Source organism: Abrus precatorius, unplaced genomic scaffold (genome assembly GCF_003935025.1).
Source record: "Abrus precatorius isolate BTA unplaced genomic scaffold, Abrus_2018 Scaffold2, whole genome shotgun sequence".
Lineage (NCBI taxonomy): Eukaryota > Viridiplantae > Streptophyta > Magnoliopsida > Fabales > Fabaceae > Abrus > Abrus precatorius.
In genome coordinates this window covers 13,099,549-13,105,548 of record NW_020874362.1, presented here as the reverse complement: position 1 = coordinate 13,105,548, position 6,000 = coordinate 13,099,549, and the positions used below count along the sequence as shown (strand labels likewise).

General features: G+C 36.0%; 1 non-coding gene across 1 annotated transcript; it reads left to right on the top strand.

Annotated features, from left to right (window-relative positions):
* Positions 1 to 4,102: 4,102 nt before the first annotated feature.
* LOC113860413 lies at positions 4,103 to 4,209 on the top strand. Its single transcript, XR_003503866.1, has one exon. It is a non-coding gene; the product is annotated as a small nucleolar RNA R71 (small nucleolar RNA).
* Positions 4,210 to 6,000: the final 1,791 nt, after the last annotated feature.

Here is a 6,000-nt window from a genome sequence, read left to right as displayed (position 1 = left end):
AAATGTTCTTTTTGATAAATGCAATAACAGTCTTAGCATCATTGGTTCTGGTAGGAATTGCTTCCACCCATTTGGACACATAGTCCACTGCTACAAGCATGTACTCATTCGAGAATGAGGTAGGGAAAGGACCCATGAAGTCTATTCCCCACATGTCAAACAATTCTACTTCAAGTATATTTTGTAATAGCATCTCATGTTTTCTAGATATATTCCCTATTCTTTGGCATCTATCACACCTTTCCACATAGTTCTTAGCATCTTTGAACAAAGTTGGCCAGAAAAGACCAGATTGCAAAACTTTTGCTGCTGTTCTTGAACTTCCATGATGTCCTCCATATTCTGAACTGTGCCAATGCCACAAAACATCTTGCTGCTCTTCCTCTGGTATACACCTTCTCAGCAATCCATCTATTCCAATTTTGAACAGTAGTGGATCTTCCCAAACATAATATTTGCTATCACGGAAGAATTTTTTTCTCTGCTGCCAATTCATCCAATTTGGAACATAGTGTGTAGCTTTAAAGTTGGCTATATCAGCAAACCAGGGCTGTGATTCAATCTTGAATAGGCTTTCATCTGGAAATTCTTCTTTAATTTGTTCCACTCCAAATGGTATGACTTCAAGTGGTAATCTTGACAAGTGGTCAGCAACACTGTTTTCTTTCCCTTTTTTGTCTTTGATCTCTAGCTCAAATTCTTGGAGGAGTAGAATCCATCTTAATAATCTGGGCTTTGCATCCTGTTTTGTCAAAAGATATTTAAGAGCAGCATGATCAGTGTATACAATCACTTTTGAACCCATTAAATATGATCTGAACTTATCAAAAGCATGTACAACAGCTAAAAGTTCTTTTTCTGTTGTTGTGTAATTCACTTGTGCAGGATTTAACACTTTGCTTGAATAATAGATAGCATGTAATTTCCTATCTTTCCTCTGTCCTAAAACAGCACCCACTGCACTATCACTTGCATCACACATGAGTTCAAAAGGTAATTTCCAATCTGGTTTTGCAAGAATAGGTGCAGAAATCAGTTTCTCTTTTAAAACAGAAAATGCATGCAAACAATTATCATCAAATATGAAATCTGCATCTTTTACAAGTAAATTACTCAAGGGTTTAGCAATCTTGGAAAAATCTTTTATGAATCTTCTATAAAAACCAGCATGTCCTAAAAAACTTCTAACTCCCTTAACATTGACAGGTGGAGGCAATTTACTAATGACTTCTATTTTAGCTTGGTCCACCTCCATTCCTTTCTCTGAAATTTTATGACCAAGGACAATGCCTTCTTGTACCATGAAATGACACTTCTCCTAATTTAACACAAGGTTAGTATCTTGACATCTCTGCAAAACAGTGGATAGATTAGCTAAACAATCATCAAAAGAATCACCAAAAACAGAGAAATCGTCCATGAACACTTCTATGATGTTTTCTACCATATCAGAAAAAATAGAAAGCATGCATCTTTGGAAAGTGGCAGGGGCATTACACAAACCAAATGGCATTCTCGTATATGCAAAGACTCCAAATGGACATGTAAATGCAGTTTTCTCTTGATCTAAAGGATCTACAGCTATTTGATTATATCCTGAATACCCATCAAGAAAACAATAAAATGAATTTCCAGCAAGTCTTTCTAACATTTGATCTGCAAATGGTAGTGGAAAATGGTCTTTTCTGGTTGCATCATTTAATTTTCTATAGTATATGCACATTCTCCATCCAGTCACAGTCCTAGTAGGGACAAGTTCATTCTTTTCATTAGGTACCACTGTCATACCACCTTTCTTTGGAACAACTTGGACTGGACTTACCCAATTGCTGTCAGAAATTGGGTATATTATTCCTGCATCTAACAGCTTTATAACCTCTTTTTTAACTACCTCTTTCATGGCTGGGTTTAATCTCCTTTGTGGCTGCACAACAGGTTTAAAATTCTCTTCAAATAAAATTTTGTGCTTACAAAATGAAGGATTTATACCTTTCAGGTCTGCAATACTCCAGCCAATTGCAGATTTGTGTTCTCTCAAAATTTTGAGCAATTTTTCCTCTTGTTCTTCCTTAAGTTCATTATTGATGATGACTGGATTTTCATGATTCTCATCCAGAAATGCATACCGCAAGTGTGAAGGGAGTTGTTTCAGTTCTAACCTTTGCTTTTCTTCTTCTTTAGCATCTTTTTTTAGCTCTTCTTTCACTATATTTTCTGCAGGTTTTTGAATTGGCAGAGCTTCTAGTTGCTGCTGCACTTCCATGATATCTTCTTCATTCAGAGTTTCAGATTTGTCATTCCCTGCAGATATTATCTCTTCTAACATAGCAGTTTCATCAAAATCTTTCATATGGTGTTGTGTAATGAAAGTATCCAGTATATCTATCTTCATACATGTATTATCTTCAACTGGATATTTTAAAGCTTCAAACACATTAAATATTACCTTCTCATCTTGAACTCGAAGCATAAGTTCACCTTTTTGCACATCTATTAAAGCTCTTCCAGTTGCAAGAAATGGCCTTCCTAGGATCAAAGGAATGTTAGAATCCACCTCCATGTCCAGAATTACAAAATCTGCAGGAAAAATGAACTTATCAACTTTAACTAATAAATCTTCAACAACTCCATATGGATAAGTGTATGATCTATCAGCTAGCTGCAGTGTAATGTTGGTAGGCTTCACTTCCTCTATTCCAAGTTTCTGCAGAACAGCTAATGGTATCAGATTTATGCTTGCTCCCAAGTCACACAATGCTCTTCCCACAGTGCAGTTTCTTATTTCACAAGGAATGCTAAATGATCCAGGATCTTTCAACTTTTGAGGAAGCTTTCTCTTGAGAATGGCACTGCACTCCTCTGTCAAAGGTACTGTTTTGTCATGCTCTAGCTTCCTTTTTCTGGAAAGTAGTTCTTTCATGAACTTTGCATATGAAGGCATTTGCTTCAAAGCTTCTGAAAAGGAATGTTAATTTGTAATTTCTTAAAGACATTCATAAACCTTTCAAATTGTTCCTCTTGTTTAGGATTTTGGACTCTTTGAGGATAAGGTAGCCTCTTGTATTTTTCTGGGTCTATTGGCTTTCAAGCTTCCTCAAAGAGTTGCTTTTTGGTTTTCCTTTCAGAATTCATGGGAACTTTTTCTTTTTCTTCTGAATGGTCTTTCTTCAATAGTTTAAAATTTCCTTGTTGCAGATCTTGTTCAATGTTTCTTTCTACTGCATCATTCACTTTCTTTTTTGCTGGTTTAGGGCTTGCAACTACACCTCCACTCCTTGTAGTTATGGCTTGACATTGCTCTTTAGGATTGACTACTGTATTGCTTGGAAATCTTCCTTCATCCCTGCTGGATAATTGTTCAGCTAATTGTCCAATCTGTGTCTCTAGTTTCTTCATGGAAGCTTCTTGGTTTTTGAAGCTTGTTTGAGTCATCTTCATGAATTGCAGCATAGTTTCTTCCATCTCAGTCAACCTCTCATTCATAGGTCTGGAAAATTTCTGATTTCCTTGAGGTTGAGTGGATGAATTCCTCTGAAAATAAGGTTGTTGTGTTGCTGAACCTGCATTAGAAAAAGGAAAATTTGAATTAGAATTCTTTGCAGCAGAATATTGATTATTCCAATTAGAATACTGCTGAGTTCTATTATTTGAAAATTGAAATCCAGGGGGATATGATGGCTGTTGTCTCTGAAAAGTATTCATATAATTCACTTGCTCTTGTGGTTCACTTGTGGATGCCTCACATGCACCATTTGCATGGTTTCCTCCACAAAAATCACAACTTAGCTGACTGGTAGGCATACTCCCTGTTTGCAGATTGTTGATTTGTTGTGTTAAGGCAGCTAATTGTTCTGAAAACATTTGATTTTGTAGCTGATTTTGTGCAAGAAAAGTTTCCAGAACTTTAGCTTCATGACCAGAGTTTCTTCCTTGGTTCCTTGAGTTTGAATTCTGATACATTGAAGATGCCATCATGTCAATAATCCTTTGAGCTTCTTCTAAGGACTTTGTATTTAATGAACCTCCAGCAGCAGCATCAACCATTGTTCTTGTTACTGCATTCATCCCATTATAAAAAGTTTCCAATTGCATCCAATCTGGAATACAATGATGTGGACACCTTCTTAGCAATTCTTTGTATCTTTCCCAAGCTTCATACAATGATTCTCCATCTTGCTGAACAAAGGATGTAATTTCTCCTCTCAGTTTAGCAGCTTTGGATGGAGGGAAGTACTTGGTTAAAAACTTATTCACAAGTTCTGTCCAGGTTGTGATGCTTCCTTGTGGTTGAGCTTGTAACCAGCATTTTGCTCTATCTCTCAAGGAAAAAGGAAATAGTCTCAGTCTGATGGCTTCTTCACTAAACCCATTTATTCTTATGGTGTCACATAGCTGTAGAAAATTTGAAATATGTAAGTTAGGATCATCAGAATTTCCACCAGAAAACTGATCTTGTTGGACTAAGTATAATAAAGCAGGTTTAATCTCAAAATGGTTGGCTTGAATAGTTGGCCTGATTATAGAAGAGTTAAAACCTTGCATGTTAGGAATTGCATAGTCCCCTAATGTTCTAATTCTATTTTGTTCTGCCATCTCTATTTCTGAATTTAGTTGTCTCAAAGATGTAGGTGTTCTTTTCACTCTAGGATTGTTCTGAAAATCTGGAGAATGGACAGCTTCTAATTCGCTATCACTCCCTATGACTTTTTCTGCTCTAGACTCTTTTCTCAATCTTCTTAAGGTTATGTCTATGTCAGGATCAAAGACTAGAGTTGATTTGTTTTTTTTTTTGCCACGGATATACAATTCAAAATGAAGCAAAAGTAAACTACAAGTTAGTATTCAGAACTGCACCACGAAAATTATGCAGCAAATATAAGTAAAAGTAATTGAAACACAAGTTTAAAAGTTGCAGAATTATGCAGAATGGAAAAAATGTCTAACTACGGACTACTACTACAGAAATTCAGAGAACAAAATACTCAATCTAGCTATTCTTATGTTACTAATGATATTGAAACTCTAATTTCCCCGGCAACGGCGCCAAAAACTTGTTGTTTGCAATCTAACACTAGCAAGTGCACTAGGATTACAGCAAGTGATGAGTAAATTTAAGATCAGAATATCGTCTCCAGAGGGAATTTAGATTTCAAGTACCACTTCACAGAATTATAACTATTTGAGCCATACGAATTTTGGAAGGAGATTTGTAACATATAACAGCAATAAACCAAAGCAATTAAAGCAAAGAACTTGTAGAAAAACAGAGTATAAGATTTGTGATGAAATGAAATAGCAATGAAAGATAGTTAGGAATTTACTTCACAAGAATATCAATATCAATCCAATTAAATCCTCTGAACATTCAAGCAATTGAATAATTGACAATGAGTTTCACATATACCTAGCCAAAGGTTAATTCCTTAACTCATTGACCCTAACAATCCACTAAACCTCCCTAATCCCTTAGGTGAGATTCAATTTCAGGTTGCATTAAGAATTAGAACTATAAGATTGCAGAATTAGGTCTCCTTATCCCTAAGAAATCCCTAAGCTCTGGTTGCCAATTCAGATCGGAGCAAACAATCCAATTCCCTTTGGTAAAGATTCCTCTTGATTAATCAAATGAATTTCCATTCAAAGATTGCATGAAAAGCAGAATTAACAACTCAATTAATCCAAGAACTTAAAGTTCAGAAGATAAAGTCAAATCAATACATCAATTCGAGTTCCACAAACCCCTAACTATGGGAAATTAAGCACACATTGCAACAAAAACAGAGAAAGAAGAAGAAGAAGAAGAAGAAGAATGCAGAGCAGCCATGGCCACGAGCTCCAATCCGATCCCTCTTCTTGGAGCTTCAAGCTTCGACCTCAGTCTTCTCTCCACTCTCTCTCAACGAGAATTTAACTAACAAAACAGAAAATGAGCGACCGATCCTGTTTTCGCGCTTCAATCATGAATATATAGAAAACCCAGTTATGCGCGTTGTCACTTTT